Here is a 9,979-nt window from a genome sequence, read left to right on the forward strand (position 1 = left end):
ATTCAGGACTATCAGTCCAACGAATAGGTGACAATAGCCAAAAGTCACAGTAATGAGCATCGCTCCCTCTAGCCATGTGACGATAGGGTCACCAGGGCTTAACGGTTAAGTGATTCTTTCATATGTTTGATCGAGACAGGTGCATGGTGATTGGTCACCAACATAACCCACCTCACGACTCTAGAGTCGAAGCTATGGACAACGTCCCTTAGCCACGTGACTAACGGTCACCGGGGTCGTATACCTTGGCTATAGACATCTGGTCGTAGACCAGGCAAGCGCTTATAAGTTCTTCGACCTTAGGGTTGGTCCCGCATTAATGCCATAGAGCCATTCAATGCGTGATCGTCAACTTTAGAGTCGGTCCCTGACTAGTCAGTGTCTTAAACAGGTAATCGACATTCATTAGCATTTAATATGCAATCCACGTTCACACATATTAACCAACATGCCTCAATATCAAACCATGCATGTCATATACCTGTACAGGGTGCAACTATATCCACACACTGTTTTCTTACCTCAAGTTCGAGCGAGAAGTATGATAAAGACGACCCCTGAGAACGATCGATCTTTTAGTTCCTTAGCGGTTACCTAATCACAACCAATTATAACCTCCATTAATGAGAATCCACAATAATAGGGTCTTAACCTAAGCACCACCCTCGGGACCTCGAAACATGCCCACATGGTGAGTAGATTCGATCCCGGGTCTTAAGGATTGAAACCCCAAGTCAAAAACCCTTAAAAACACTCAAAACGGGGTTTGGAAGGAACAGGGTAGCACTACAGCGCTCAACCCCTAGCGCCATAGCGCTCTACACAGAACCGCCCAAGTGCCTGAAAGCCTCCTGAGGAGCGCTATAGCGCCTTAGGGTGGGCGCTGTAGCGCTACCTCCAGCCCAAAACACCCCTGAACCGACCTTCTTCAACTTCCTCGATTCTAACTCGATTCCCAAGCTTCCAAAGCCTATTCTTGATGCCAAATGAACCCAAAAACCATCCCAACACACCCCAAACATCACAAGCATGGGAACCCTAGCCAAAACTCCCAACAAAAACCATGAATTCATCCTAGTAAACTCAGCTGCAAAACAATCACCAAAACAGAGCAAACCAAAGAAACTATGGTTAGAAACTTACCCAAAGCTTGGCTTATGATGGTCTTCAATGGTGGAACACACTCCCAAACTCCCAAGGCTTGCTTCCTAATCTAGAATCCTCAAAGTTGGCTCAAAAACCACAAAGAAAAATGAAGAAAAGAAGGTACGGGAGAACTCCTTTTTGCAGACTCTGTTTTCACTACTTTCTTCAGCCAACAAGTGATATATCTATCCTAGGGGTGAAATGTACATTTTACCCCTAGGTCAATTAATACTTCCTAAAGGCTCCCAAGGGAATTTTTGGTACTTTCCTTCTAACTCGTTAATCATAATTAACGCTCTCCAATTCCCGCTATTCTCAATAATCTCAAACACCAATAATTCACATCCCGTTACCCTTTATCTCCCGGTAATGCTCTAATCATCAAAATCACCCCGAGACTCAACCCGAGTCCCGACACTTAAACCCGCTGTGATTAAACCGCTAATCAATAATCTACGATCGTCTCATGTCGAACAGCTCGAACAAACCCACATCATAATGTGGTCTCAACATATATCACCGACATGCATACAATTAACATTATATTATAATATAATTCTCATAAACATGCATAAACACATTAAATGGCATAATTAAACAATTATGGCCCTCCCGGCCTACAAATCCAGCCGTTAAACCACATTAGGGAATCCGGGGCATTACAATGATCACCTTTGAGCCTGAAGGTGAGGATCCTTTTGTGTTTGTTGGTACTATGCATGGACCCCATATACCTATAATTTCTATTTTGAGGCCTAGAGATCTATTGCAAGGAGGTTGCATAGGATTCTTAGCCAGTGTGGTTGACACCACTCAGGTCATGCCAGTGAGACCAGAAGAGGCCAGACTAGTCTTTGAGTTTCTGGATGTGTTTCCAGAAGATTTACCAGGGTTGCCACCACACACAGAGATTGAATTTGTGATAGAACTAGTACCAGGGACGGAGCTAGTGTCTAAAGAACCTTACAGAATGGCCCCAGCAGAGTTGAAAGAATTGAAAGTACAGTTGCAGGAGCTGTTAGACTTAGGTTTTATCAATCCTAGTTTCTCACCTTGGGGTGCACCAGTTCTGTTTGTGAAGAAGAAAGATGGTTCTCTGAGGATGTGCATTGATTACAGAGAACTAAATAATTTAACAATTAAGAACAAGTATCCTCTACCAAGGATAGATGATCTGTTTGATTAGTTGCAAGGTAAAAGAGTATTCTCAAAGATAGACCTATGTTCTAGTTATCATAAGTTGAGGGTCAAGGAGGGAGACATACCAAAGACTACTTTTCGCACTATTTATAGGCATTATGAGTTCTTAGTCATGTCCTTTGGATTGACTAATGCCCCAGCTGCTTTTATGGATTTGATGAAAAGAGTGTTCAAGGATTATTTAGACCAGTTTGTGATCATCTTCATCAATGATATTCTGGTTTATTCTCAGTCAGAGTCAGAACATAAACAACATTTGATATTTGTTCTACAGATACTGAGGGAACATAGACTGTTTGCAAATTTCAAGAAGTGTGAATTCTGTCTATCTCAGGTAACTTTCCTTGGGCACATTGTTAGTAAGGAGGGGATTAAAGTAGATCCAGTCAAGATTGAGGCGGTCAGAGATTGGCCAAGGCCAAAGAGTGCTTCAGAGGTTAGAATTTTCCTTGGGTTGGCAAGTTAATATAGACATTTCGTGGAAGGGTTCTCTAAAATCGCTACTTCATTGACTGAGCGGACACACAAGAATCAGAGGCTTGTGTGGTCAGATAGGTGTGAGAACAGCTTCCAGGAACTGAAGCATAGGTTGATTACAGCTCTAGTTATGAGTCTTCCAACAGATCAGGAAAAGTTTGTGATATACTGTGATGCCTCACATCAGGGTTTGGGTTGTGTTTTTATGCAGTCAGGGAAGGTGATTGCTTATGCCTCACGTCAGTTGAAGGAGTATGAACAGAGATATCCCACTCATGATTTAGAGTTGGCGGCTGTGGTCTTTGCATTGAAGGTATGGAGGCATTACCTTTATGGGGAGAAGTGTGACATTTACACTAACCACAAGAGCGTGAAGTATTTCTTCATGCAGAAAGACTTGAACATAAGACAAAGGCGTTCGCTAGAGTTAGCAAAAGATTATGATTGTGAGATCTTGTATCATCCAGGAAAGTCCTGTTGGGGTTTTATGCCCTAATTAAAACCCAAATTCTTTTTAATCTTATTTTATTATCAATAAAAGAATAGAAATCATTTTTTGACTTGGTCAATCACTTTGCTCACATGTTTTAGTTTCATGATTATTTGTATAATAGAAACTTCTATTAAATCGCGAGCATATAGCTAATCATATTTATAGTGACGTAATCACAGTGGAATATAAATATGAATGTATGTTCAAAATAAGTTAGTCCTAAGATTAGTCAGTGCACAGGATTTACATTGACTTGCCAATCTACCATATGATCCACTTATACATTGTAGTGTTATGTTCTTTCTAGAACATTAGAAAAGTAGATAAGATTGAATGTATTTGTTACATCGGACTGGACCAATATTGACAGTTGATAGGATAAGTAAACATAATGTTATTATCTATTCTAGTCATATCATATAGTTGACCATAGGTCAATTCAATCTCAATTTTGAGTGTTTAGTATTCTAAGTGATTGTATTATTTGAGTTATTTGACTTGTTCATTACCAGCTTACCCTATGGACTAGCCCATACTTACATCTTGGAAACTCGGTAGTATAATTGAGTTGGAGTGTTAATCATAGATATGAACATCTATAGCTTTTGATGAATAAGTGAAACGATGGTTTCCTTTTAGTTTGGTTCAAGGTGCTAAATGATAGAGATCTCATTTCAGTAATTAAATTAGTTTACTAAAATATCATTTACAAGGAACTAAATGTTTTAAGGATAAAATACAATCAGGGGTAAAACGGGATTTTAGTCCCATCTCAATGTAAACCGTCTATAGAGGATTAAGTGACAATTATGGTTGTAACAATGGATAATTAATAGCGTATCTATATTTTTTATAGAGTGTTCTATGAATTCAAGAGAGCAATTTCAAGTCTATAGTGGGGTCATGAGGAATTAATAAGTTAGTAAATTTATTTGTTAGATTTATGATAACTTATTGGAGCTTGATTTCATAGGCCCATGGTCCCCATTTTACCTTGGATAAAATCATCTAGATAGTCTCAATTAAATTATTTAATTATCAATTAGAATTATCAAAGTTGACCAAGTCAATTTTGGATAGTTTCACATAGTTATGTAATTTTGAGAAGAAAAGAGAAATTAGGGCAGATTTATTAATTAAGATAAATTGGTATCTAAATTAATAAATAAGTTTAAATGAAGGTTCAAATTATAAATAATTAATTGATAAAGGATTTAAATAATTATTTAACTAATTAAATCAATAGAATATAATACATGCCTTGATTTTAAGTCCAATGAGCTTATAATCAAATGGGAAATTTCACGGGCCTAAAGCCCATGATAATTTTGACCTAGGTCTTAAAATTGGCTATTATTTTATTGATTTTTTAATTAAATCAAATGGCCTAATTGAGCCTATAAAAGGAGTACTTAGAGAGAAGTCAAAACACAAGTTCTGATAAGTTTAAGAAGTCACAAGTCAGATTTTCGGATAGGTTTTAGATTCTCTCTAAACACAAGTCCTTTTCTAAGCCTCTTTGTTATTTTTTCTTCTTCTCACTATATCTATCTCATGTGTTGAGAATTGCCCGCTCTATTCTAGGTGATTCTAAGGATACTTTAGAAGACTGTGAGGAAAATAGAAGATCGGTTCAGTTTCTTGATAATACTCTGCGACAGAAAGGATACAAGGGTTAGAGAAACGGAAGGAATGACTCATTCATTCTGCTGCGTATACTGTAAATATTCTTATCATTGTTTCTCTTTGAATTCAATTTTAGAAACATGTTCTAGGTTATCTCATATTAATTTGTTTAATATTAGATCTACATGAAAATAATTAAAGATCATGTATAAGTTTTCCAACAAGGCCAACGTGGTAGCTGATGTTTTAAGCTGGAAGGGTCCGGGACTGATTTATAGTGCGAGGCTGATAGCATGAGAGTTAGTAGAAGATGTGACTAGAACTATTATAGAGTTGTTGGTGGGCCAGTTGGCCAATATTACGTTACAGTCTACGCTGTTGGAAAGAATCAAGGAAGGTCAGTTGGGTGATCCACAACTGATCAAGATTAGAGAGGATGTTTTGGCTGGAGTGTCTAGAGATTACACAGTGTCTGAGATGGGCTTGTTGGGATACAAGGATCGGATATGTGTTCCATTAGACACTGCTATGAGGTGGGAGATTCTGGATGAATCCCATACTACTCCTTATTCTTTGCATCCAGGCACCACGAAGATGTACTAGGATGTGAGATCACTGTATTGGTGGCCTGGGATGAAGAGAGATGTAGTAGAGTATGTGGCTAAGTGCTTGACATGGCAGCAGGTCCTGGCTAAACATCAGACACCAGCAGGGCTATTACAGCCTCTGGATATCCCAGAGTGGAAATGGGAAGATATCACGATGGAATTCGTGGTAGGGTTACCCAGGACTATTAGTCAACATGATTCAGTATGTGTTATTGTGGATTGCTATACCAAGTTAGCTCACTTTCTTCAAGTGAGGACTACTTATATAGTTGACCAGTACGCAAATCTTTATGTGAGAGAGATCGTGCGCCTCCATGGAACACTAAGGTCGATCGTGTCAGATCAGGACCCCACTTTCACTTCCAAGTTCTGGGGAAGTTTATAGAAGGCCTTGGGAACACAGTTGAAGTTCAGTACTGCTTATCATCGTCACACAGATGGACAATCTAAGAGGATGATCCTGATATTAGAAGACATGCTGCGAGCATGTGCGCTAGACTTTGGTGGATCCTGGAGTAAGTATCTACCTTTGATAGAGTTTTCCTACAACAACAGCTATCTGTTGACCATTGGGGTGGCACCTTATGAGATGTTGTATGGTAGGAAATGTTGATCTCCTATTCATTGGGATGAGACAGGAGAAAGGAGATACTTTGGTCCTGAAGCAGTTCAGAGGACCAGTGAGGTCATTGAGAAGATTAGAGCTCGGATGCTCGCTTCTCAAAGTAGACAGAAAAGTTATGCAAATCCTAAACGTAGAAATGTGGAGTTCCAAGTGGGAGACTATGTCTTCGTTAGAGTCTCGCCATGGAAAGGGGTGAAAAGGTTTTGGAAGAAGGGAAAGCTGAGCCCTAGGTTTGTAGGTCCATTTAAGATCTTGGACAGGATTTGTCAGGTGGCCTACAGGTTGGCCTTACCACCGGCATTGTCAGTTGTGCATGATGTATTCCATATCTCAGCTCTTCAGAGGTATGTATCTGATGTGACTCATGTTTTGAGTTACGAGGATCTGGAGCTTGAGGCAAATCTCTTCTATGAGGAACAACCAGTCTAGATATAAGATAGAAAGGACAAGGTCCTCAGGAATAAAATGTTACCTTTGGTTAAGGCCTCATGGAGGAACAGCAAGGTCAAGGAAGCGACATGGGAGCTAGAGTCAGATATGCAGGATCAGCATCCCGAGTTGCTCAGGTAAATTTCGAGGACGAAATTTCTGTAAGGAGGGGAAAGTTGTAATGACCCAAATTCCCTAATGTGTCTTAGAGCCTGGATTAGGGGGCCAAGAGGGCCATAATTGATTTATTGTGAAATTTAATGATTATATGCATGATTATGTGAGTTATATTATTATATGATGATAAATGCATGCATGTGGGTCCACAATTCATTTTAAGGGAATTTTGGTAATTTGGCCCACTGAGGGCATATTTGTATATTTTCACGCATGTTGCCGATTTATGGATGATGCCACATTATTATGTGGATATGTTTGAGCTCTTTGGGATGAGATGATCTTAGAATGTAAGTTAGCAGTTTATTCATAACGGGGTTATTTACCGAGCTCAGGGTGAGTCTCGGGATAATTTGATGCTTAGTACATTACCGGGAATTAAAGGGTAATGGGATTTGATTTAATTATTATTTGATAATATTGGGAATAACGGGAATTGAAGGACGTTAATTATAATTAACGAGATAGAAGGGAAAGGACGATTTCTCCTTTGGGGGCTGTTAAGGAAATAAATTAGGCTTGGGGGCATTTTTGTCTTTTGACGAAGGGATATATGTGAAATTGGATGGCTGTAGAAGAAAGTAGGCTCAAAACAGAGACCATTTTCTTCTCCATCACTCGATCATCTCTCTCTCCCTTTTCTTTGAATTTCTTTGGTGGAAAAAGCTTGGATTTGAGAAGTTTAAGCTAGGGATTTGCTTCGGAGATTGCTAGAAAGCTCTTGATTCTCCAAGCTTTGATCTTAAGTTTTTTCCTCTGTTTTTACAGTTTTTACAGAGTTTATAGTTTAATGCTAGTTTTGGGAATCAATGAGGTTTTTGGGAAAGTTTTATTGGGTTTTGATGTCTAAGACATGTAGAACTGGATTTTGGGTTCATTTGTGGGTTTAGTTGAGGTTTGGGATCAGTTTTTGTGGTTTGAAACATGGAGAACACGAAGAGAAAAACACAAAGTTTGGGATCTCTGGTTCTGGCACTACAGCGCCCAGTATAGGGTGCTACAGTGCTGGTCAGGGGTTGGAAGCTCTGTCTGTGACGCCATAGCGCCTGGAAGGCAGCGCTGTAGCGCTGCCCTGTTTTTCCAAGGCATGATTTTGGGTACTTTTTAGGGTTTTGGCCAGAGGGCTCGGGGGATGATTCCACCACCCTGTTTGGTGGAATTGGAGGTCTCGAGAGCACGGGATTGGTCTTGAGATTATGTTTTGGAATTCAAACTTATTGAGACACCATTTATGTTTATGACTAGGTGACCGCTAAGAACCTAAGGATGGGATCATTCTCAAGGGTCGTTCTTAACCTATTTTACGCTAGAACAAGAGGTAAGAAAATTGCACCCAGTATGTGACATGCATGGTTATTAATGAGGCATGTTGAGTGCTCTATATGTGGACATTGATTGCATTGTAATTGCTTAGCAATCTTGCTTATCTGTGAATGGTATTGACTTATTAATCAGAAACGGCAGTGGTGTCAGTCTTGATTGTGAAGCTGGGACTTATTAGTCAAGTTGTGCAGTAGTACTGAACACTGGTCGTATGGTATTGGCTTATGAGTCAAGAACGGTGTCAGCGTGTTTAACGCATGCTAAAAAGATTATATCTAATCAACATAAGCATTATCAACATAAGCATGAAATGCTTGACAAACCTTAAGTTCGATGAAAACAAAAGCGCTTGTCTAGTCTAAAGGCTAGTTACTTAAAGCTAGAGCCAAAAGGCTAAGGTGACCGACACATCACATGGCTTGGGAGCGGATCACCAAAGATGGACTTATTAGCCATCTATTTAAGGAGCAAAACCCAAGAGGTGGACTTATTAGTCATCTATACAGGGAACAGATCCTTAGAGGTTGACTTATTAGTCTCCTGCATAGTGTGTGACTCGATAGTCACTTATCTGATTGGGCTACAAGCCCTAAAATGATTACCAGAATCATTTATTGATATTGTTTACATCCAGTAATAAGTTTTCTTGCTGAGCCTTGGCTCACGGGTGCTATGTGGTGCAGGTAAAGGAAAAGAAAAGTTCACCCAGCCTTGAGTGGAGAGCTTAGGTGGCGATGTGTACATATGCGGCCACTTGACCACCATGGCTAAGGTGTTTCTCAGAGTAACTAGTGGTTAATCCTATACTTTGCCACTTAGGTCGACGAGTTGTAATTTTTACACTGTAGTGATGATTTTGGATTGTAAATAACCTATAAACGCTTTTATGGGCCCATATACAGTTTAATGTTTTAAATAAAATATATATATTCCTTTTAATAGAGATTTTTACCCTGGCCTATTAATAACACCTAGATGCACGTTTATAACCTAATAACTTATTTAGTGAGTTAAGCACTGTTTAAAGTCCACAGTTACGATCTTGGAGCAACAAGGGCATTACATACATTGTCAACAAAAATTATTATAGTATCAAGTTCCAGATATCGTCTCCACAAGGACTATTTTTAAGTTTTTGATTGTGAAACTAAAATCTATCAAAATGATTTAAGAACACTAGATTTATTTAGAAAGATTATGATATAAGAATTGAGTAATTAAGAACTAATTAAATGCAGAAAAATAGAATAAACAACTCTGGATATAGTAGCAAGGTCAACCAAATCACGACATGCACACATCTGACCAAGCCTGCTCCAACTCATCGCCTAATCAACTACGCTTATGCCTTTACCTGAAAAAAAGAGTACTCATGAGCTAACGCCCAACAAGAAGAGCTATATAGGACACAATTTCCAAAGCCCAACTTTTGAAAGACTTAAAATCAAAAGCGTAAAACATAAAATATAAAATATAAACTAATTCTTATTATCACTACCTAAGACATAAATTACTCATAGTTGATACCTTAACTCATAAAGTTCCATAATCCAAAATTACTGTATCGTAAAATAACCATAACATACATAAACTATCCTAACAAAATCAAACTATAGCATAATTTAAACATAGAATACATTAAAGATAGCGTAACATATTCAATCGATACTCGTATTACCGATGACGTTATGACCTGTTGAGCAACCCAACATGAATTTACATAAGCATGCATTTTTCATAGCGTAAGCATACTACTCAAATATACATCATCAATCAATAACATTGCTCCTAACATAACTAATAACATGATTCGTACCATAGTTCATGACATAATTCATAACATAGTTCACAATATAAGTCGTAAAAAAATTTCCA

Source organism: Humulus lupulus, chromosome 1 (assembly GCF_963169125.1).
Source record: "Humulus lupulus chromosome 1, drHumLupu1.1, whole genome shotgun sequence".
Lineage (NCBI taxonomy): Eukaryota > Viridiplantae > Streptophyta > Magnoliopsida > Rosales > Cannabaceae > Humulus > Humulus lupulus.